Below are 25,838 nucleotides of genomic sequence, written 5' to 3' on the forward strand. Positions count from 1 at the left end.
AAGATAGTTGCCGTGAAGTCAGTCCTTATTCGCGGCGTTGTTAACGTTTCGGTAGTAATAAAGTTTCAAAATGTACAGGCTGCTAGCCCAGAAATTTCTATCGCTTTTAGTCGCTTTTACGACAAACAGGGAAGACTTTGAGTGCATGCCCCAACTCAGAGGGTTCACCGTTGCTGATCAATTCTTTGCATTCAAGGTTCGTTGAACAAAAATGAACTTCCAGTGGCTCAGCATACCAGCTTAAATCAAACGAGGTGAACTCTGGACTGGCATGGAAATTTTTTTGTTGAGTAGGCTGGGAGTCCTGGGTCCGCATCCACTTGATGATGGACCGGACCATTTGGGAAGCAGCTTACTTCTCTTCTTGTGGTCCACGGGCTCCTCTTTTTGGTTTAAACACCAAAGTTTATCAAAAATCTTGACTGACGGTCTCGTCTAGGGCAGAGGTAACTCATCAGACGCTGCTTCAACTCTGACCTGGAAGCAACGTGACGAAAAGTAGCGATAGATGGTAGTCGCTGATAATGAGTTGCCTCTGCCCTGGACGAAACTGTCAGTCAAGATTTTTCATATGGAAATGTTTTAATAAATTTTCTCGTCTGGATATTCTGAGTTCTGGGTAAAAAAGCTGTGAAGCATAATGAAGCGGTTGTAAGGATATATTGAGCGAACTTTCCAGAAATGGAAGAGTCTAAGATGTTCATGAAGAAATATGAACCAAAGCGCGCGCAGGATTGTTTAAACTTCATCAATGAAAGCCTTAAGATCATAGTGGAAATGCTCATGCCTCAGTGCACGCTTCAGGAAACTATTACCTGGGAAAGGTGGGGATATCTGAGGACACTATTTGCAGCTTTTCTAGGGAAAGCGACGGGTAGGCGAACTTGATTCAAAATAGCAGACAATAGCAGTTACCTAGCTATACCCAACCTAGGACGCGTTGCTCTTAATAGCAATCAGTCAAAAAATATCTTAATTTCAAATCACAAATCATTAAATGCCTCACCACGATTAAAGTCCCCACAATTTTCAAATGTACTTATTGCAGGCGGCAACCTATTAACCCAATCTGCACTTCTCGCGCTTATAGACGACTTCAGAATTTTTTTCCAAATAAGATGCGATTTCGTCAATCTGAAAATCTATAAAATAAAATCTAGTTTACGAGTGGGTTCACATGGCACTCGTACCTCAATTCAGTAAGTGCATTATGAAAACAAACCCAAACTGGTTTCAACTCCTTATTGTTTCCCATAATCTCGTCTCACACGACTCATGGCCTTCTTTCTTTCCAGTTAATTAATTCATTCTGATTCGAGTGTAGGCGGCAGCGCAACTACGAGATTCTCTCGCTGTTTTGTATCTTTCATTAGATGACCTCCATAGAAACCAGCACCTCTGCTCCGCTCCGTGGAAAAATCATGATATCTGGAGGAAGACTTGTAGCTGCAACCATCTAGTCATCTTGGTCGTATGGACCACTGTACACTTGATGCTTTTCCTATTGTTCTAAAAATAAACTCTGCAGGAGATCTCAGCCACGGAGCCACATCTGCTCTAAGGCCTGCATCGGCGGACTTTACTCGTCCGTGTTCGAATGCTACTCCATGATTTCATCAGATATCCAAAGGCAAGTGCAATGAAAACCACATAAAAAAGTCAAAGTAGAAAGTAACCAGTCGAACGCCAGGCCAGCATCATTTGAATGTTCACCGAAAGATACTTTTGGGCCTGGATCGAAAACCGAGCAACAGCGCTTTGACACCATTAATTAAAGTGGATCAGTGCATACCCAATTGGGAAATAATGTTGTACACGTGAGCTCGGATAAATTATGAAATCGAGATGATTAATCTGAAGTGGAAAGTTGGCACGCTAATGGAGATACTTTTCATTATCGCGAAGTACGCCGTGCCCGGGGAAGGTGGTATGGAAATTGCAGAACAGGTTTTGTCTGCTTTTGCTTTTTTGGGAGCATGAAGTCTGCAAGTATCTTTCAGAAGTACTTACTTCGTATTCATGAAAACTGATGCTGACGTCGATTCGTTCAAAAGATTTTTTCCCATTGTCCGAGTTTTTACCAATTCATCCATATCAGAGAACCGCGACAAGGTCAGCCAGATCTTGACCAGTTAATGGAATGAATACTACCCACTTTATTATGCTATTTTTATGCTGTCTACGTCATTACATAGATAAACAATCAAGATTTGAAGATTTATCTGAACGTCTTTTAGATTTTTTCTTAAGCTCAGTAACTTTTGCCTTGTTTATCATTTACAGTCTGAAGTAGTCACTTCTACAACACGTCTCATCAAAAAAACTATGGAAAACAGTGCTGAATTCGCCTCTTCCTGCCTTCGAAGCACTATAATCCTTTTCAATCGTATGCAAGGTTCAGCACGAATAAGGTCTAGCTTCTTCTTACACAAAAGTTCGTCAGGTAATTTACCAAGAAGGATTTCCCACTCTCGGAGTCGTTTGGAAAAACACTGAAGAATGACAGAGCTGATTCCCGAAATACGGTATTTGTTTAATGAACATTTTTTGTGGGCAAATTAGGAAACACGTTGCAAACCCAAAAATGAGAAAAAGGAGAAATTTAAGGTCCGGTACGGATAACCAGCGGGAGTTGTCTTACTTGGTGACTGGTCGGGCTCCTGTCATAGAGAGCACGGCGCTGAAACCACTAGTCGTGGGGCATCGCTTGCTGCAGCTGTTTCGTCACAATCTGTGGCGACCACTTCATTAGGTCCGCGTAGGCAACGGGTGAAATGGACTGAGGAAATGAACCCCTTCATCATCCGCTCCTACTATGAAATAACGACGGGGCGAGTACAACATCTCACCGTTCTTGGTTGCACCAGAGATTCATCGAGGGTTTCCCGCAATTCGTGCTTGTGACAGTGCAGCAAATCGCAGACCAGTACTTCTTTATAACTTGTAGCGACACAATCCCGGCCATCATCAGGGAGAATGTTCGACTTGAGGTCATCGCGGAAATTGGTGACCAAGAGTTGATGCGGGCAGAGGCAGTGGCATCAACAACACCACACCGCACTGCAGGCAACAGTTTCAGTAATCGCCGAAGCACTCTTCTCCACCGTCCAGCTGAGGTTTCCGCTGAGGTTCGGGACGAATTCCAATGAGCGTGTATAGAATTCTCGGAAATGGATTTTTTTCATAGACTGAGTATTCTCAGGCTCTATGCATCTCCAGCAACTCCGAGAATTCCATCTCAAATCAATGATGAGATTGCATCTCGGCTGATATGTCGCTTCTGCAACTACATTGTATTGTAGTGCAGTTCGGGCTGTCAGATTGCACGGTCAGAAGATTCGTTTTCGTGTTATTGGTTTGAGTGACCGAAGAGATCCACCATGGAAAATTCGTCTGGAACGTCAGTAGGGTTCACTAAGGCAGAATATTGCTAGGCTGATTCAAATCAGCACTGGCAATGCCAGCAGATGGGTGAAGAATAAAGTGCAGAGAATTTACAGGAACTATGCCATCTAGTGAAACACCTGTAGTTGAAATTCTGGACACATTAAAGCAAAAACTTTCTGTCGTATCCAGTCTGTTACACGATATGGCCAAAGTCGTTCCAGACGCGTCCAGAATGCAACGTAGGCAAGGAACCAGCGGAGTTTTTTTCAGATCTCTCAATAAATCCCAACAGAGCGTCCAGACAGTGCAGTTTTCGGGGACGGAAGCGAAAGAATATTGGGGTGGACTTTGGGGGTTATCTGCCAAGCATACGGAGCATGTTGAGTGGATCGCTGCCGTAGGCTTCCGCCACGCCACTACCCCTGGCATGAATTTTGCGGATGTTAACGAAAAGGAAGTTCGACGAGCCATAAACAACTCGAAGAACTGGAGGGGCCCTGGTCTGGATCGGGTGCAGAACTTCTGGTACAAAAACTACACCAGTATTCATGGTCGGTTGTCACACAGCATAAATCTGGTCAAGAGTCGGCCGGAGGCATTTTCACCCTCCCTCATTGCGGGGACTACCTACCTTATCTCTAGAAAGGACACGGTCCAGGACCCCGCAGACACAAGATTGATTATTTGCTTACCAACTCCCTACAAATTCATAACGTCCATCATTAGTGGAAAGGTCAATACGTACCTCGAGACCAACAATATTCAGAGCAGAAAGGCTACCGAGTTGGGTCAAGGGGCTACAAAGGGCAACTCATTATCGACTCGGTAGTTGTAGGACAAGCAATTAGAGGTTAAAGAAACCTCTTTAGTTGCTATATCGATTATGCCAAGGCTTTCGACAGTTTTCTGCATACCTGGCTCATCGATGTTCTACATCTGTAACGAATTGATCCAAAACTAATAAAGTTTTTGGCGACAGTCATAGAAGGGTGGTATACCACCTTATCAGTGCCTTTATCTGAGGGTGTGAATACCTCAGAGTCTATCCATATACGGAGGGGCATCTTCCAGGGGGATTCTTTGGGTTCCCTTTGGTTTTGCATGGCACTGAATCCCCTTTTATGGCTGCGGAATCATGCTAGAGGGCATGATTTTGCAATAAAATATGGCCTACGCGCTAAGTGCGAACTAATACACTTGATATACTTAGATGACATCAAGCTGTATGCTGGTACTGACGACCACGTTAAAAGTCTATTGCGAATAGTAGAAATGTTTAGTCGTGATAATCGGATGGAGTTTCGATTAGACAAGTGTCGAATCCAAGCCCTCCGCAAAAGTCATCACGATCCGCATGTTGGACATAGCATTGGTGACCTCCATATCGAAGCTATGACCGAGACAGACTCCTACAAATACCTAGAAGTTCTGCAAGGAACTCATGCTCGAGTTGGTGATCTGAAGGATGCTCTGCTCACCGCATTCCTGCGACGTGTAAAGCTGGTACTGAAATCGCATCTCTCGGGGAAGAATAAAATAAGCGCATTCACTGGCTTATGCATTCGGAATATTGCCTTGGACGAAGACCGATCTGGAAAACGTTTAGTGGCAGATACGGACAACTATGTCCGAATTCCGAATGCATCATTCAAACTCTGCCGTGGAGCGAATGAACCTGCCTCGTGACATCGGAGGTAGGAGTGTGGTTGACGTGGCGACACAACATCATTGTCAAGTCGACTCGCTGCGCTCTTATTTTTACAGCAAAGAACAGGCGAGTCTGTAAGGCAGACTGTCGACTGACTGCACTTAACTTGAAGGATCTATCTTTTAATCCTCTGAGTGGGGTGAAGTCGATCCAAGAGCGGATCGATGAACGAAAGTCGAAGGCAATGCACGGTAAACATGTGAATTGTCTTCGGCAGGCACTTCACTGTGTAGAAGTCATCAATGACTGCTCCAAGCTGCAGAACGTTTCAAAAATCAGAAAGGTCCTAGGGACAATTAGCTTTTATCGGAGGTTCCCCAAAGGAGTAGCCAAAGTGTAGGTTTTTCGTGCCTTTTCTTCATAGCCACCAAAAACAAGGAACAAATGATGACAGTTTTGTGACACTAACTTCATGTTCTTCAAAACGGCGCCCTTGCAGGTCAACACACTGCTCTGGTATTCGGCAACTGGAATGTTCAGGACTCGTGTCGAAGCAGCCTGAATTCCCATCAAGGTCCCATTTCGTCCAGGAGCTAGGACAGGACAGCTAGGAATTCCTTGTGAACCACCCCTTCCGCATCTTAGCTTGCTTTCGCGCGCGACTTGCCCATACGAGCCTTTTTCGGCTTTGGGCACTGACCACTCACTATGGTTTCACTGCAGCTGATGCTTTGTCGTAAATCAGCCGTACTGACATGTCTATGATTACCACTATTGAACGCTTGGCTGTAGCATAGCAGAATGACGTGGTGCTAGGGTAACTCCTGTACAATTAGACATCACTTGACCTACTGTCGTCATTAGGGCAACATAATGTGAAGTCTATTGTGTACTGAGGTACTTCCATCGAGACGATCAGTCCCTACGTAACAGTCATTCAGAGAAACTGTTAAGGGGGGGTTTGACCAGACGCCAGATACCCGAAAGAAGATGATACGAGAAAGAAGATCTAACGTACTCCTCACTGAATAGCACCGAAATAGGGACTTATCATCGTGATATCCCAACTGTCATTGGATTATAGAAAAGTAATAAACTTACGAGTCCAGGTCATGGCTGGAGATATGACCTCTTCCGACCACCTGCACGGCCCATTGTACGGGAATAACTTTTTTCAACATTGAAATTACATCGAACAAATCCATGTTTGCTTTTTGAAGTGGCACGTCAGTATTAACGTCCTGAATATTGGTAGTATTCTCCTTCTTTGATTACGAGGGAAGTATACCTGACGTGACATTTGCTATGGAGTCCTTACTACAGATAGTGCAATGGTCGGTGTGCTTGAATGAGCCAGGTGTCTACAAGATATATTCTCCCAAGTCATGAACAGGTTTTCTCAATAGGCGAATTAAACGTGGGACGTCGGCTATATTGATGTGGGTAAAGGGCCGGTAAAAGTGAGTGCAAGACGTTATACTTTTGCCTACTATCGATGGGCCGGCAACTGTTTATTGCCATGAAAACGTTCCACGACGACTGAACTTAACAAAAAGATCGTCCGAGATCATTGCTCTGATTTGCCCCAGGTACTCATTCACAGCTAAGACTGGTATCCGACGTCTGATCACGATACACCCACCACCCACCATTTAAACCGCGACTTTCCGTACGACAGCCTTGTGCTGTAACCACTCAGCTATCCGGACACACGGTCTGATCATTCAAGTTAAAGTTGCATAAATTGACAAGTCCACACACGACTTCCTCGCGGTAGCCGCTGAAAACCATCTGCGGACACTTGTTCGCCTGCTGGTCATGTGTTAGGACCAAGTAGATCTAGCGGGGGGGCTAAGCCGAAGTAACAGCTCCGGGATCGTCTTCCCTGCACTGCAAAAGGTGCAATAGTACCCCAAGCCAAGGTGGAACAGCATACGTCGAGGGCTGTACGGCCAATGGGGAGCTTGGTTTCCAGTATGCGAACACTGACTACCTTGGGAATCTTCAGTTTCTAATGAGACCCTTACCCTAGTGGCCTGGCTAGCCAGGGTCGACATTCTTCCCGAACTGTTCGTGGAACCAAGACATGGACTCAATTAATAACAATAAAAATAAAAAACCGACGAGAGAAGAAGAGACCCCAGGAGAATCGACTGGAGGAAGTTTGGCCAAGTTATCAAAAACAACCTTCCGGTGCGCAAATTGGTAAGATTGACACGACAGATGTACAGGAGTCAACGTTCGGTGCTCTTGAAAAGACTTTCGATACCATCTTTAGTCTCGTACCCTGATAAATAGAGCAAGAAGATACTGCCACCGTGGGGGAATGAAGATCTATTCAGCCTCAGGAAGCTGACCAGGGAGATCTTTAACGTCTGCTACAGGCATAAATATTGGAAGCCATTCAATAACTGTCTGAAGAAGTATAAGTGGGCCTTCAACATTGCCAAGAAGGTGTTTTGATTGGACTATTGTCAGAACATTGAAAGAATCAGCGAATCAGCAAGGCTTAGTAAGATTCTGTCCAAGGGACATAGGTGCCTATCCTTTTCTAACAAGTCGAAGGCGCCTGGGCGGTGAAACTTTGGAGCTGCTGGATCAGACACACTTTCTCGCCAGCGAGGAGGACTGTGAGATCGGCTGGGCTATAAACGGCTTCTCCGCATATAAATTTCCCGGTCCAGATAGCATAATGCCAGGCATGCTATAGAAACAGCAGGAAAGGGTTGTGCTGTGGCTTGTCGAGATTTACCTGATCTGAATCTCTTTGGCCGCTCACGAGTGGTTTTCATGCCGAAAGTGGGTAGGTGCGGCCATGAGTCCGCGATGCACTTTTGACCAATCAGCCTCACCTGAAATTTATTGAAGGACGATTATGGAGAGAACACCCTTCTCTAATTGCCAGCATGCCTACCTCAATAATAATTAATAGCGATGGACGAAATTTTTCGAATATTGGACTGGAGTAGAGTGAAGCTAGCAGGGAATGCAGACGACTTGGTGATATTAGTGTCAATGATGTTTCCCTCCATTATGAGTAACATCATGAAATGAACTTTGGGAAAGGTGTGCCTGTGAGACGTAACATGCGGATTCGGCATAAACCCAACTAAAAGGGAACTGGTGCTATTCACCACTAAGACAAGGGTACCCGAATTCCACTTACCGCGGCTGAATGAACCGTTCTTTCCTCCAATCTAAAGTTTCTATATAGGCGTGATTTGAAGCTAAATTGGAGATTGAACAGATAACTGTGGGTTAAGAAGGCCTATATAGCTTTCTATGCCTGCAAAAGAACTTTTGCAAGGAAATGGGGCTGTCAGCCGAGGGTTGTTCACTAGATGTACACAGTTTTGGTGCATTCAATCCTAATGTACGGCTCTACTGTATGGGGGCTTTGAGCGAAATCTACAATAGAACGAAGGTTAATATGATTCAAAGAATCGCTTGTGCTGGTGCTATCGGGGCTATGCAGTCCTACCAGGTATGTGCTCTCAATGCACTCCTGCATTTTTTCCCCAGCGTACAATCCTGTCAGAGAACTTGAGTTCGGATACTAGACAGCGAAACCCTGTGGCCATAGTAACATCCTTATGTACTCAGCGACGACATCCTCCAGTGGCCCTCCCTTTGTGGGCCAGTGCAGAAACGCCCTGAACAGTCTGAGCGGCATGTTCAAGATCACCCTTCCCGGTCAACGAGACATAGAGGGGAATGAGTGGGTTGATGGATTAGCCATGTGGGGCTCCGTTTTTGGCAGTTCTTCGGCGAGTACAGTATGTGCCTCGCTGGCGACTGTCAACAGTGGACTACTTAGCAGTCGCGGACCTCAGATGGCGAAGACTAACCATCCATGCCAAGTCAAGAAGGATTTGGCCAGCTTATAACAAAACTTGATCGCATTCTTGTGCCATAGGGGACAATGCTGCCAGGCTCGGTATACCCTAAAATCCGATTGCTGAAGCTGCTGTTGCCCAGTTCTAGCTAGAGTCAGGCTACGGACACTAGGTGAACCATTCTTTGGGGACCTCAGAGAGATTTCCAGCAGCAAGGTGGGAGAGCTGCTTTCCTTCGTGAATGCTACGGGGTTGACTCTGAAGGTCTGAGCCGGCTGGACTCTGCCTCCTTGCCTTCTTAAAACCAGTCACGGTCTTGGGAGTTTGTGACATCAAAACGGCACACCACAAGGCTAATAGGGCTCCACAGAGCGACCACTGAATTGTGCCTAACTACCTACATGTTGATGCAAAAGCTACGCTGCTCCTTAAGTGATAAAGGGACCTTTGTATAGCTCGACAACGCAGCGAAGGAGGTAGGATTGAGACAATATGGAAAAAGAAAGCAGCCACTTTATGACATTAGCAAGGAGCCGTAGACCTATAGAGACAGGTAAGATAGAGGAGATAATAGAGGCAGGTACTCTTGTCTTCACTGTAAAGAAACTGAAAATGGTAGTTCCGTGCTGGGACGGGATGATCTCCTGAGTGCGGTATAATGGGTAGAGTGACGTATGTGGGTCAGATGCCATGCTTTACTTAAAGGTCTGTGTGTGTTACGGAATCGAATTGTACTCAATTATTTTTCGTTCACAACTCAGTGATGTCAAATCTGTCAAAAATCCCACGGTCTTACAAATCGTCGTAATTGAAAATGGAATATATATAATCCTAATCCCCGTTAAGGAATGCACTAGCTGGGAGCTGATAAAATCTGCAGTTAGTCTCTATATCAACTCAAGGTTATCCCAGTCACTCAAAATGAACTCTAAGCGCATTGCAGTGAGTCATTCGAAATTAGGGTGATTCGACTCGCCTGGGGGACGGATAGTATCTTTAGTACTGATATGTTGCACGATGAGGGTGTGTGCACGAGCACATATTGCATATCAATGGCAAAATATGGAAGCACAAACCTAAAAACATGATAACAAATAACACAACTGGAACCCCAAGATAAATGATATGACTAAGCGTGCAGCCTTATCTCCGCAAAACGTTATGTAATGTTTCACTTATGGAGTTATTACAAGTTCTAGTTAGCACAGATATAGCATGAAAAAATACCAGCCGATCTTATGTGATTAGTCTACATACACTGATATGCTCATGATAGTTATTAGAAGCGATAAATCATTGTTGATCTTGGCCTTGTAGCAAGGTTTTTATGAACCGCACGTTTTAGTAACGCTTCGAGTTAGCATGTGTGAATGTTATATGCACGGGTATAGTTTGGGGGATGGGAAGCTTTTTCGTAGCAGATAAATTAGTAAACGAGGCCCTCCTTGAGCTTCTATCTAGAGACTTTCCCCCGCAGCTTGTTCTTGGGGTTTTATGATATTGAAGCAAGGGTTATATATCGTCTCCCTCAATACAGTCAACAGATGCCCCTCAGCTAACCGAAGCAGAAGCAGCCACATCACGAATTGGAAGCACTGAAGTTTCGCTATACTAGATTGCAGTTCATAAGCAAGCATCTAACGTCAGCGGATAGTATCTAAAATTATTGTTTTACTGTTCGATTTGCATAAGATCGCAACTTATGGACACTGAATTGTTTCCAGCTACTTGCGCTATGATGTAACGACGTTAGTGGCGTACTCGACCGTGAAATGAAATGGAAACTATATATTTACCTGCGTCTATGCCGCTATTAAGTATCTTTCTGTAATTTACTATATTATTCAAATGCATTCGAGTATTGTATAACAACTTGGAGTTGGCCAGCCATATAGAGTATGATTGATTCGTCAGGCAGACACCCAGCCTTTGTATTTGCATTTTATTAGATTGTCAGACTCTCCATTGTTATGAGGCAGATGTTTTGAATGGGAAGCGCTAAATTGTTGTTCTGGAATGTTTACATGGTTAAGCAGACAGTTTAATGGAACAATCTTTTTGTGCAATCAGTGTGATCCTACTCAACTATTAATTTGGAGAAGTTCCTTTATTGTTGCCTTTATTGAAACGAGTGGGTTTCCAAATCAAAATACAACCGAAAACAAGATAAAAAGTAACGGAAAAGGAAAGGGTGGATCCTTTCACAATTCAAAACTGTGCTATAGATGCGGAAAACACCGACTGGTTCTATCATCATTCAATAATCGTTTCTACCTCAACTGAAAATTAGGCCCAGATTTCAGAATTCCGAACCCATTCTTCCAGGGCGAATTTTTGCTTTTCAAGCAGTTCCTTGTCTACCATTTCTAGGTGTATACCATACAAGGATTTAGGACAAGGGCACGTTATCCCCAATTCGTTTCGAAGTTCTCTCTCTTATTGACAGAAAACTCAACAACTGTTGGATAACTGGAAGGTGTGACTACCCAGTTCGAGCAATATAATTTATCACTGGAGGATAGTATCCTTTTTTGTTTGTACCCGGGGGTGGACAATCTTAGAAAGATACGTCCTTCCAAGCTCAGTTGAGCGAACATCAAAGCTAGAGCTGAGTCGCGTGAGATTCGCATCCACTAACAACCCTTTCCCGTCTCTCCAGTCCCGCGGCTGCAGGACCATCATTTATTGTTTCGTGGGGTGGGTTCGCCTTCAGGCACCGGTGTTTCTGTTTTTTGTCTGCTTTCATACTTTTTTCTTCCTTCAGTAACTCCTTCTGTATTTTTGCGATTGTAGAGGAAATTGTAAGCTAGTTCTCCTTCTACCTCATTATCCCCTCAATTATATTCTCCAAGGACATGCTTCTGCTTCAGATTCAGGAACATCACATGCTCATATTCCGGTATGCCAACGACGAATTTTCGAATCCCAAGCTATGCAGATACAACCACTAGCAACCGCCTTGTCCCGTGAGAAATTGGCTAATATGGTAATTGGTCTCCTCGTGTTTTCATATCTTAACATTGGGAATGAACCTGTGCGTCTAGCGATCCTAGATGGACTCGTTCCGTCTGTGCAGGCAGATATTATACGACTCTGACCATCCCACATTCCTATGTTCTCTGCGCCCCTCCCATACGTCTTGTATAAAATAACAGGCTCATTCTTTTCGAAAGGATGTCGACTGAGATCATTTCTGTCATTACCAATATTGCCTTATCTGATGTAGTTCTTAAAGCATAGCAAACCCTCAAAACTAGCAGTAGGCAAACCGAATTCAATTGCTTCCTTCTTTGAGATCTCTGCCCACGCAGGTGACGTGAAAAGTAGGCTCAATAGCACTACTCCGGCTAGAAGTATTCGACTACAGTGGTACGCACAGTCAATATTCGGCAACATTTTTGCAATTGCCGCGGTGTCATAAGTTGCCTTTTGACGTACTCTAGGTATTCCCTAAAGCTCGGTTTGGTCTCAGTGATCACCCCTAGGCATTTGATAACCGGCTTCGAGACGACCGAATGTCCACTAAGTTCCACTTTCACGGTACTCTACGGTTCGTTATTAAGACTGCCAAAGTTAGCTCAGCTCTTTTCAGCCAGGACTTCAGTTCTCTTACTATCTTCGTCGCGTGGAGTTCCACATCCTCTGAGTGATTTTTTGTTTCTGCTTTCTGCGAAGCCAACCATCGTAACCTTTCCAAAGGAAGAAAAAGAAGAAAAGAAGGAAAAGCACTTCACAGTGCATGGCATGCCCCAGCATGGGATCCAACACCGAGTCTTATGGTGCCTGCACTATAACAACCCACTCTTTGGAGCTATCATCCGCTCCATGCCAGGGAGTCCACCCTGACCAGTAATAGAACACCAATGTCCGTCTACGTCTAGGGAATATTCTTTCCTTTAGGCACGCCTCCAAGGTGCTAGCGAAAAACCCGGTGCTTGCCTTCTCTGGTAGCTTTATAGCTCCGCTAGGGATGCCACCCAAACCTGAGGCCCTACCAAATATTTCCCGCAGTTTCTTCTCGATTACTGGAGCTGGTTGAGCTAAACCATTGATTGGCTTCCGCTGTTTCGATATTGAGGAAATAGATTGACAAGAAAAATTTTTAACAGAAGGTGCGGGCAAGTTTCCTGTGGTGGTCTTCTCATCCTTTTTATTACCATCCTGCACCTCTTACATCAAGAGTTTAAATAGATATGATTGCACAACTTTTTAAAGCAGATTTAAGCAGCTGGGTGGAGCATAGCAGGTATATGTGTGGATTCCTTTCACTTTTGCTCTAATGAATCCTTCCTTCGGGTGCTCCGCAAGCCCATAGCACTGCGTGGCCTGTTAGGTCTTTGACCCGGTGCCACCGAAGTGACTCCGATATGATCCACTAATTATGTGGTTCCCGCGGATGGGATGTGAGAGTCGATCCTGCGCCTTCAGGCAGTGGTTCAGGTTAATTTGTATCAACCACATCTGTGGTTTGTGTTGAGGGCTCTCCTGTATTCCGGGAATCTGCTACTGCCGACAATGATGGTCCACACCCTCCTTCTCTTTACACTAGTTGGCAATTTGGATCCGCTTCATAGTCCTTGCCGGTATGACCTTTCGCTCCCCATCTCCTACATTGCTTCGATCTCTGACTCTCTAAAGCCAAAGAATTTAAAGGACCGATTCAATGCCACCTGCTAACTAAGTCGATACATAACCCAGCTTGTCTTTACGCTCCCGCTGCCAACAATTTGAGTGTTGGTTTCACAGGTTGATCGATTTTGGCAGTTTTTGTTAGCTTTTCTGAGCGTTTTCATCGTTGACCCTTGTAGTCCAATAAGCCCGAATTGTTTTTCCAAGGCCTCACGAACCTCCTCCTTCGAGGTGATGTCTGATCCATTAGCTCTCATTTCGGCTTCCTATTGTAAGTAGTTAGTTTAGTTTAGTTAAATGGGGGGAGCCGCAGCTCCGAGCACTCAGGCCATTATTAGGCCCATTGTACTATCCCCATAAGTTACCTATTCAATGGCTTCCCGCCTACGGTGTTCGCAGGCTTTAGCGAATCTGAGAGCATTCTCAAGAGGCAGAGAGTGTGCAGATTCTTCGTTGAAGAAAACCTTGCCAAGGTGTCTTCGTCTGAGATCTGAGGATGCCGGGCAGTTGCATAAAAAGTGCAGGGCAGTTTCCTCCTCCTCCTCACATTGGCTGCACACAGCCGAAACCACTACCCCAATCTTTTCCATATGGTAGTTTAAGGGGCAGTGTCCCGTCAAAAGCCCTACTAGGGTTTTCATGTCCCACTTCTTAAGGGACAACAAAAATGCCGCTCTAGTGGCCCTAGGCTCCTTCACGAGGATTTTCGCTTGCCGGCAAGAGTCCAAATTTCTCCACTCGGTTGCGTGAATCCTTGCAATTTCACCTTTCAGAGTAGACTTGACAGTAGATGGTCGGATTCCAAGAGCTGGTTCTGGGCCCACCATTGTGGATCCAGATCCTCGGCGAGCCAGTCTATCAGCCCCCTCATTACTGGCGATGTTAGAGTGCCCGGCACCCACATTAGGAATGTTTCGTTCAGTCGGCCAAGTTTCAGCAGCACCTGATGACAACTCCACACCAACTGGCTTGATATGTTGTTGCCATCTAGCGCTGATAATGCCGCCCGACTGTCGGAACAGATTCGAATGGTGCGACCCCTCCATTTTTGTCGCAGACATTCTTCTGCTGCCAATGAAATGGCATATATCTCCGCCTGGAATATGGTCGTCATTTTTCCGAGGGGTCGGGCCAGTTCTATAATCGGATTCTCCGAGAACACGCCTGCACCCGATCCATCCTCCGTGACTGACCCGTCGGTGAAGATTATTAGGTCTGTAATCTGCAAAGACTCATGGCCACTTGTCGACCATTCTTCTCTTTCGGTGATTACGACAGTGTATGTCTTTTCAAAGACGAATCTTGAAACCATATGATCGGTCGGCATCAGGGCTACCGGATGTTTTCCAAGGAATTTCCATATAGACGCATGCCCGTTGGATGTAAGTAAGTAAGTAATTTGGCTCAAGAATTTGTCCGCAGTTAAATCCTTTGATTCCTTGAGCTCCAACATAAGGTCTCCCAAATTGGTGAGTTCGGTGTCTGTTTTCACTTTCCTGTGAATGTCAGCGTAAGACCCTTCACCACGTTTGGAGATGGTGATAACCCCCATTCCTATCTCCCCCCCACCTTTCTTTTCCCGAGTTGCTCCTTTTTTACACCCCTCCACTTCTTTCAAATACCCACTCCCCTTTTCGCGGTTTGCAATGGAGTTCCGACAGCAGCTTAAGACAGCCTCCACACCTAGTCTACTCTCCTCTTCTCTTCGGGATTTCCTGTCCGGTTTCTGCTCTGTTATGTTTTGGATGGCTGTCATTTGTGTTGCCTGGCTTGTTTTCTCAGACGCCTTCACTTCCCTTTCATCCTGGGTCTTGCCGTTCGCCAACCAGCATCCAGATATCCGGGGAGAATATCTTACTCCAGGAGATATTTATTTGCAGCAAAGATCTCAGGCCCATAATATTCAGAAATAAGCACTCATGTAACAACATCTCTACAATCGTTACAACCAGCTATCAATCAACTCATGAATAAATTGCCAACTCTCGTAGGAAATTACTCAAAGTGGCCTTCCGATTTTTTTTTTGACTGAACCTTTTATTATGAATTTATTGATTTGCCTAAAATCAGAAAGCTTCATTTTTTAAGGACCACCATCTCTCAGGCAAGAAACCATCTCCTATCTCAAGGAATTTTCCACCATGTTCATAAGTATTGCTCATCAGTAATACGGTTCCATCATTAAAATCCAAAAAAACAGATTTAAGTTTCGTAAAGCCAGATCAACCATTGAAACACTCAAAATGGTTACTGTCTTGGCCAAAGACGCAATTCACGGAAGCAGTTGTACCGGTAAATATTACGTGGTGGTGACCCTGGATATGGGGAATGCGTTCAACTCGGTCAATTGGAACCTTCTACGAAAGTCTTTGGCAACGGTTGGTGGTCCCACCTACCTCGCTGTTATTGTCGATAGTTACTTGGAAGAGCAGACGCTCTGGTAAATACCGATGACGGACCCAAGAAGAACGTTGTCTCCGCGGGTGTCCCACAGGGCTCTGTCCTGGGCCCACTAATGCAGAATGTCATGTATAATGATGTATAATACTTAACCTCCCGGCTTCGGAGGAGGCTATGGTGGGGGGTTACCGGTGGTAACAGTTTGGGGAAAAGCGCTGCCTGTTTGAGTCAATGCACATGCGGTCTGCAGAAGAACAGACTTAGGGGTGTGTTTTGCCTTCGGGACCGTTTCAGATGATGCAGCGTTTGTCATCTCGGGAATGATGTCGATTGGCATTCTGGCAGACGAGATTTTGAGCATATATGACATCAGCTCCATCTCCCTTTTATCGCAGGTGAAAAAAGCTGAAAGGGAGAGGTCCATAAGCAGGCAGCAACAGCGATGGATTACGATCTTGAATGAAGTGCTCTAACACACTTCAACGCCCTAACCCAATATGGATTGTAGCGCCAACGGTTAACAGCGATGGGACCAGTCAGAAAAGGGCTGTTGGACTTACAGGTTGATCCCCTTCCATCGGGGAGTGGCTGGAGAGAAAGCAAGGGGAGATCAATTCCAATCGCACCCAGTTTTTCATCGGCATCGTCAATATCTGTACAGGTTTAAATTGGACACTACACCTGATTGTTCATACTACGACCAGGTCCCAGAGGACTCAGCGCACGTATTCTACAAATGTCCTAGGTTTGTGGAAGAAAGGTGCAACCAAGAGGAAACTCTAGGTGAAGAGCTATCAACGGAAAATTTGGTCCGAATAATGGTCGCCTGCCAGGGAGATTGGGATGCGAAAAACAGAAGTGAGCAAGGCATGGTTACGAACTGTGCGGGTAGATGGAAGGACACCTAGTTAAAGTAGGCTAGAAGATTGAGATTTAAATGTAGTAAAATCCTATGGAAACAAAATTTTAATCTGTACTCTCGCGTGCCAATCACTCTCAACAATGCTTAATGACGATCAGTCAACAACTGGTATTCCGTTCAGCTACTACTGAATTTCTGTTAATTAAATTTGTGATGAAGGCTGAAGCCTATTTTTGCAGAATCATCCTCCATACGATTGGGAAGCCTCGCCTCAAATCTCATTGAAAGCTGGTGACAGTCACTCTTCCCTTCTTCAAAAGTTGTGGTGCCTCAAAGTGGGGGATTTTGATATCACCATTGTAAAGTATGAATTTTCAGTCAGTCTATAAAATTTTTAGGCCCTCTCCGGGAGGGCGCCACCTTCATTTTTTAAGAGGATCATTGCCGTAATTTTTCATTGGGCTCAGAGGGGGCGGGTTTATTACTCTTTCTTTTACATACCCTCCAATCTTTCCCCAAGGAATAGGATGGAAAATTCAAACTTTAACCTGACGACATAAAAAAATGTTTAAGCAGAGGGGATGGCCGATATGAATTTTAGATGAAGTTAGAAGGGGGAATTCCCCTTGCGTCCATACCCTGTCAAGCTCTTCCATGAAGGTTGAAAATTCAACCTGTTTAATGAATCAAATTGACAGTAAGTTTAATTGGCCCCCATCGAAATCAACCTCATTGCCAGCAACGCTTAACTTTGATAATCAGAAGAAAACAAATGTCAACTTATCTTTTCCTTCAAATAAATAAAAGCAACGTCTATTATCACATTTTCATACAAATAGCAGTATGGGACCTATTGTTAGAGAACGTCTTACTTCCCTCACTTTATCATTCCGTTCAGTATCTTCAAGATTAATTCACGCACAGCAAACATTACGTTGCATAAACAATCCAAAAATATTGAAGGCTTGACCTTATTTCAATCTACGCGTGTCTGTGTATTTCCCAAGTCCGAAGAAGACAGAATACTAACGCTTCCATACGATTAGTAAAAGTTTGTTTGCTAAGCCAACAATCTATGAAAGTTATGTAAACAAATGCATTGAAAAAATTACGGCATGGAAATGTTGGAAATGCTGGAAATGCTCGTAAGACACTTCTGAACCAAATAAAGCACCTGAAGCCATGCCTTGCAAGTGTTGTTTATCCAAGAAACACTTTCTGGTTTTTCAGGCTCGCGGCTTGCGCAGCCAAAGTGCAGATGCTGGTGTCACCGCTAACATGGAAAAGATACAAGTTTATATTATATTTCATTATTACAAACTTGATATTAACACTTTGTGGTTCCGCGGAGAAACGACGGCTTAAGTACATTTCCCATCGCATTTCGCTGGCTTTCTCGCCTCATTTTCCTTCATATTTTCCAAAGGCAATTTTTTTCTGTTAAATATAGCACGTCGGCGAGCGTGGTGTGTAAAATGACGCCGTAAATTGGCCTCATTCAGAGCACCCAGGTCAGTTTATTCTTTATTTATTGTTAGTGCGAAATCAGCACAAGTCTATTTTCTTTTTCAATTGTTCGCAAGCCCAGAGATAAGCTCCGTGACGAGTGAGTGCTTGATGAATTGGGTTTTCATTGTGGGGGGAAATTAGCCAAGGAGGGAAAATGGGGAGCTCGCTGGATTTGGTTTATGAGATAATCGCGCTTGAACAGATATCAAATCTCAGATTATGCTTGTAAATAATTACAAAATCGTACCTAGATATTATGTTATGTGTACAGCTCCACGGTGTAGTTGGGATTGTTATCTTTATAAACAATTGCTTTGCGGATTAAATTGGAATAAGCGCACACCAATGATAAACAAATTAAATTCAATAACACTTAGCCACATTTCATTAACAAGTTATATTTGGGATGGGAACTAACGCGGGGTCATCTAGATAATTGGCCATTTTCTGGGACACGGCTCTTTCTGTAAAACGATCCAGATTACCCCAGCTAAATTCTTGCTAGGAAATCTTGCGGAAACTAGTTTGAACAAACGTTTCTAGATAGTCCTTGTTAGATTGAAAAAAAAATGCCTGGGAAGAGACGTTAGTCTACAAGTGATTAAGATTTGGAGCTTTTTTTGGGAGTAGGGTCGGTGAATGCGTTTACGTACAGAGTGTTGGACTCCTGCAACAGCACGCTGTCAGACTACAAACTAAACACCTTTCTGTTATCAGAGAACTCGCCTGGAACCGTTTGACACATTACTTCGGGCTAGCCCTCCCGCTCTCCCGGCTTTGGGAGCCTTCAAGTCAAGGAATTCTTTTCACTAATGGGAGAGGAAGAGAGTGGTTAGTTCCGTCCGATCCCTCCGCCGGTCGAGTTCAATCTTTTTCGCAATAAAAAAAGCCCGAACATGATGCGCAATACGATTCCAGCTGCCAGCGCTCTTCAGCATCTCTCTGACAATGTTGTCTGGAGGGAGCTCCCCTGTGTCTGCATAAAGCTGCTGACGAAAGCCGTCCCACCTCTCGCAAGAGAAAAAAGTGTGTTCAGCGTCGTTCGCCACTCCATTGCGGAACAAACAATCAGGAGATCGCGCCTTCCCAATCTTGTGCAGGTAAGACATAACAGCCGGTTCGGAGACGGTGCAGACGCCACTCGCAAAGCTCCCCACCTCTGCACTTGAGCAAGGCGTTTACAATGCACCTCCTTGTTAAGGGTATCATACCTCCGCACCATAGAGCAGAACCGACTGCGTTGCTTCCATAAGGAGACGTAACTTAGTTGGTATAGGGCCCCCGACATTCACCATTAGCCGACTCCAATTGCAGCTCTGTCCGCTGCTACTTTGATTTGTTCGAAGGAGCTCATCTTCGAGTCGAGCATTAAACCAAGGTATTTAACCATTGGTTTTGATTCTATAGTCACCTCGCCGATCGATATGGGATGCAGAGTTGGGATTCTCCTTCTGGTCAAAATGACTACTTCGGTTTTTTTCAGTGCCCGACTGAAACCGTGAGCAGTCATCCATCCGTTTACCCGTCGCATCAATATGTCAAGTCTCCTTTGCGTCTGTTCAACAGTGCGTCCGGCAATAAGTGCTACAACGTCGTCTGCATAACCGACCAGGCGCGACTCTTTGGGCATATCAAGTCTCAGCAGCCTATCATAAGAAGTGCTCCCGAGGACCGGGTCTAGGATGGATTCCTGTACTAGCGTCTCATAGCGCAGGGAGTGGTCTTTCAGATAACCCCTCAATATCCGCAAGTGGTGGCTTGGAACGAGAAATGAGTGTTTTAGTGTGCCTAGCATATCTGTCCATTTTACGGAATTGAAGGCATTTCTGACATCAAGCGTTATGAGGAGCACTATCACTTGAGATCGGCGGCTGTGTGCCTCGGCTCGATAAACCGCATCTAGGACCTCCATAATAGCATCCAATGTGGATCTTCTTGTTCTTAACGCAAACTGCCTTGGGGTCCCCAACAGCGCGGATCGTTTCAGTGAATCTACTCCTGATGAGCTTTTCGAGCACTTTCCTGGCCGTGTCAAGTATACACAGTGGCCGGTATGTAGACGGAAGTTCCAGGTCTCCTTTACCCTTGCTGATCAGCACGAGTCTGGCCACCTTCCAGTGACAAGGAAAAATGCCCTCCATCAAGGAAGCGTTGAACGTCTCAAGCAACAATTTTGGCCGTTGGCGGAAGACCAGTTTGTAAACTTTCTCATTGTGAAAAGGGGGCAATCCTGAACGCTTTCCGCACTATTGACATCAACCTGTACAGGATGTCTGGGGAATAATGCCCCTACAATGCGGTCCATCTGATCGGTACTTAGTATGCAGGGCCTCCTCAGAGCCGCGATTTTCCGGGTGACGAGCTTATAGCTAAGTCCCCATGGGTCCTCATTCACCTCGTTGACACGCTTCTGGCAGTCGCGAGCTTTGCTTTTATTTATAGCATTGCAGAGTCTCCTTTTTGCTGGTGTATACTTTGCTTTATGACGGGTACCTCTTCGTTGGCCTGCAAACGGTGTGTCAAATGGCAGAGCTTATCACACTCTCTCCATAGGTCAGCAATCTCTGCCGTCCATCAGTACATAGAAGGCTTGTCGTGACTGCGGTACCTCCGGACATTGGAAACCTCACATGCCGTCGTTATCAGGTTCATCACTGAATTTACGACGGTGTCAGCTGTTATCACCCTCCGGAGCGTCCTCCAGTGCGACCCTGCCTCCTCCAAGAGCTTCGAGGAACTTCCTGATGTTCACCCTTGCGACATTCTACACGCAGGGGGAGCGTCGCGTTGCTGCTCGCCGGCAAGTAGCGTCAACCACTTCGAACGCGTACTGATGATCACTTGCCAAGAAGTCTTCTAGGACTCGCCAGCCGTCCACCGATGATGCCAGAGAGTCCGACGCAAAAGCGATGTCAGGGATGCTTCCTTCACAGCCTGGGCGTCGAAACGTTGGCGTGGATCCGGTGTTTAAAACTACGAGCCCGGTTCTCAACGTCATTTCCAGAATCCGTTTCCCTCTGGAGGCATGAGGCATGCCCCATTCAAGAGCCCTGGCATTTAAATCACCGCCTACCAGGATTCGTCCCTCCATGCTCGAAACGGCGTCCTCCAGAGCATCAAGTCGGCGCCGAAATTCTGGCATCGTCTCTTTTGGTGTCAGGTAAACACTAAAAACGTTATTCCTAAACACCGGATCCAGGCAAACCCGTTCCCTCGCAAGAACACGAGGTCAAATGTCGTCCCGACCCAGATGGCAGCGGAATCCGATAATTTGAGATGCCATGAGGCCGGGTCCTTGTTTCAGTATTGCTCGCTAATTAGCACTAGATCAGCAATTACTTCCGCAGCGAACTGTGTTAGCAACTGGTGAGCGGTTGCACTCCGGTGCATGTTAATTTGTAAAATTGCGGATCATGAAATTCGCACCCCAGCCCTTTCTGATTCCACCCTGAAGATTGGACACCGTCCCGAGCTCGCAGTGTGTGCGACGCTCTCACCAAACGCGCCACGATCCCTGCAGAGAACGCAACTCCAGCTTTTACTGTAGGTCTTCGCTTGATGACCCACTTAGCCGCATCTCCGGCATGTTGTCCTCCTGTCCGGTCCCTTGCAAACTGCTGACGTGTGTCCATAGTTAAGACATCTGTAGTGCTTGTTGGGGACTATCTGCATTCGTACCCTGCATACTACCCATCCAATTTTGATTCTCCCGCTGCTAAGGAGTTTCCTCGCATATTGCTCGGAAACTTCACCACGGCGATATTTTGGCCTCGAGCATTTAGAGATTTGATACCTATCCGGGCATTGGTTTCCTCTGAACATTCACGCTTTATCGCCTCCTCAACTTCGATTTTTTCTATGAGGCAGCAGAGATCCCGAATTTCTAGAGAGCACATAGGCTCTAGGCTGGAAACAAGAGCCTTCTCCCCCAATAACCCTTTGACAGCTTCGTAGAACGTACTCTTGCTAGTCGTCTTCGGACCCAGTTTGACGAGAACTGCGCCACTCTTCGTTTTCCGTATGGAAGATACCTCTGCTCCGTTGTCTTCGGGTTTCATCCTGTAGCGGACTTCACGAAATACGTCCGCAAATGTCTTGCCTTCCATCAGCTTAATAAGCAGAACCGACGGTCTAGTCCTTCTTCGTTTCCTGGTCTTTTCTGCTAATGGCTTTTGATTTGCAGCCTCCTTTTCTTTGCACAGACGGGTCTCTGAGGGCGTAGTCACCTGTTTCCTTTTATCCTTCTTCGCCTTCTTTTTTGGGCGCTGAAAACTACTTTGATATAGTCTCTTTCAGGCACGTCAACTTCTTTCCGCTTTTCCCCCTTTTTTTTGCAGTGGACCATCTGCGGTCTGTTTGGCGCAAGCAGCTTCACTGCTTTCCAATCGTCTTCCGCTTCTATCCACGTTCACCTGTAGAAGGAGATTCGATCCAATAGTTCCTCCAATTCCAGCAGCTCGTTTTTGACGCCTTTGTTGATGTTCTTCTGGCGGACCGTATACGCTTCTCCACTGCCGCGCATTTCCTGATGAGCCTTTCTTCTTCGGCTATAGCTAGGACGGTCGACTTCATTTGCACTCGGTTTGTGTCCGAATCCACCTGCTCAGGACCGGCGATTCTGACGGGGCTTTTTCTCGGGACAGGGGCATTATAGGGTATTGGAGTTGCCGTCCTCGCATCTTCAGTCGCGCCACTTGATAAGGCTTCTTCTTTATTTGGGCGTTCTTGCGTCACATCGGGTATTTCCGCCGCCTCTTTCGCTGATCGCTGCGATGAACAGAGCATTTTTATACTGGCCCAAGCGCACTTAGTTCTTTCTCCTTCCCTGCTATATCGTCGATTTTTTGTTGGTTTATGTTTATTCTCCATGGAAAATTTAGCCTTAGTGTCAATCACCTGGGATCAGATATTATCCTACTCAACGTGCGACGAAACTCTCTCAAGCATCGTAGTACCAATCTCCTTTCCTGTTTCCTCTCTTTTTTGCCTGTATTGTATCCCAACTTGGTTCACCATAGAAATCCTTAATAACATCCGCTAAAACATACACTGCGAAGGAAGTTTCCGAATTCTAAAAATGACTAAGAAGGCGAAAATCATCCGCTTTGGGGGTGAACATTGAGCGCATCTACCTATTATATTTTGTTTTCATTGCTCCAGGCCGGGGGAATCCCCCCTTTCCGCCTCCTTCTCGTCAGGCCTCATCACACCCAATATCTCCCTTCTTCCACCAGTTTTGTTGACTCCATTGTCAACTCGCAACAACAATCCTGCAATCTTGTCTGCTCTTACTTTTCTCCCGTGTTTACTTCCTCGACCACCGCGCCCTCTATGCTTCTTACAGATGCAGACTGCTCCGAATCTTTGACCATTCCTCTCCTTACGCCTTCCTTGGATGATATCAATGTCGGGCTTGGCTTTCTAATCTCCTCCTTCATCATCATCAACGGCGCAACAACCAGTATCCGGTCTAGGCCTGCCTTAATAAGGAACTCCAGACATCCCGGTTTTGCGCCGAGGTCCACCAATTCTCTTCCTTATTGACTACAAACAACACACTTCTTTCCCACTGCGTATGATCTTCAATAGAAGCCTCATCTCAACTCTGGAAAGAGGCCCTTATCATTCCTATCCTCAAGAGTCGATATCCTTCTCTAGCTACTAACTACCGTCCCACCTCTTTTCTCTGCTTTTGCTCCAAAATCCCACAGAGATACGTCAGGGACTGGCTGGCCGCACAGTTCGGCTACTTCATTGTGCCTCAAACCTTCTGGTTGTTATCAACGTCGTTTCTGAGTGCTTTGATTCATCGTAGGAAGAACATGCCATTTATACTGGTTTCTCAAAATCCTTTGATACCCGGTGACCACAATATTCTCCTCTCCGAACTCTCTCTACTCAACTCCCCCCTTGATCATATCTTGGCTTTCCTCCTACCTCCCATACCATTCCTACAGAGTTTCTTTTCATGGTTACCCATCTAGGTCCTTCTTTTCTTCCTCTAGTGTTCCATAAGGCTCATATTTGGCCCCGACTATTTCTGTTTTTTATTAATGACCTTCCCTTCATCCTCATCTCACCCCAATCCGGGCCCACAGTACGGGCCTTCGTTTGACGGCTGCAGCGGCTTCCGGACAGTATCCGTCCTGACCAGGACGTGCGTGCACGTGTCCAGCTCCTTGGGCACGCAGGCAGGTGCGGATAAGTGTCGAGTGGGAAGTGTGGCTTTAATGCGATGACGGTTGTCCCTCAGCGGGCGCAGCAATCCCGAATGCGTGAGACCCGATCTCTTGTCGAAGACCGGATCACTTGGGAGCCTTGGGTTCTCCCCGTATACCAGCTTCGCGGAGCCGGCAGCGAATTCCTCTCGGCGGGTTGTTCGTAGGCCCAGTAAGACGAGAGGCAAGACTTGAGTCCAGGACGGATCGTCGCGAGCCATAATGGCGGCTTTCAGCGTCCGGTGCCAACCCTCTAGAGTCCCAGAGAAAAGGGTGGACTTAAATTGCAGTCCCTGCTCAGTGATGATCACTGCAGGGACACCAAAGCGAGGGATTCACTCTTGACACAGGGCTTCAGCGCAAGATTGCACCGTAATGTCTTTCAGAGGTATTGCCTCAGGCCACCGCGTAAACCTGTCGATGACTGTGAGGTAATACCTGAAACCGTGTGAGTCTCGCAAAGTACCTACGATGTCGAGGTGCTTGGTAGTGTGGGAAAATGAGCCCACTTCTTTCCTTACATGTGTGATGAGCTTACACTTCCGGTATGCGATGCACTATCTGGCCCAGGAGTTGATGTCCTAATTCATGGAGGGCCAAAAGTATTTCTCGGTGACTAATCGATTTGTTGTCCTGATGCTTGAATGCGCTACGTCGTGAACCGCCTGGAACACTTCCTTGCGAAAGGTGGCCGGAATGTATGGCCAGTGATTTGACATTTAGATTTTTCAACCCATCAAGGCTTACTCCGCCACGGAGAATACCGGTGGTGGCAACTGTCAATAGAATTAACAACATTCGAAATAAATTTCGAATGTTATTAACCCTGCTGCGCCACAGATTCGACGACTTCCCTCCGAAACAATCGCCAGGAACGCAATTTACATGCAATTATTGTACTCCACATCGCTCATATTTACAATTTAACCCAGAAAGAAGCGAAATTTATTATCCAAATTTATCATACATCAAATAGATGTGAAAACACGAAATAGTTCCATAAATAAACTATAAATACCACCTACACACTTTCAATGAAAAATCAATGAACTTGTCGGCACTGGCGGCAAGTGGAAGTATCGCAATATACGAATTCCACCCAGAATACAACAACACTAAAGCCGTCTAAAAATAGTAAGTTGTGAGATTCCTTGGCCAAGACTTGCACGTACGAATGTATACGTAGTATATCTTTCTTACGTGCTAGCGCAGTTATAAAAATAATTCAAAATTTACGTTTTGACGAGCCACGTTCCTGGTCGTGGTAGTGGTGAGTTAAAGGGGAGCTAGGAATGGACAGCTCCTTATTAATGTGGCGTCCTAGGTGGCTACAGTCCCTGCAATAGTCC

The sequence above is a fragment of the Hermetia illucens genome, chromosome 2, assembly GCF_905115235.1.
Source record: "Hermetia illucens chromosome 2, iHerIll2.2.curated.20191125, whole genome shotgun sequence".
Classification (NCBI taxonomy): Eukaryota; Metazoa; Arthropoda; class Insecta; order Diptera; family Stratiomyidae; genus Hermetia; species Hermetia illucens.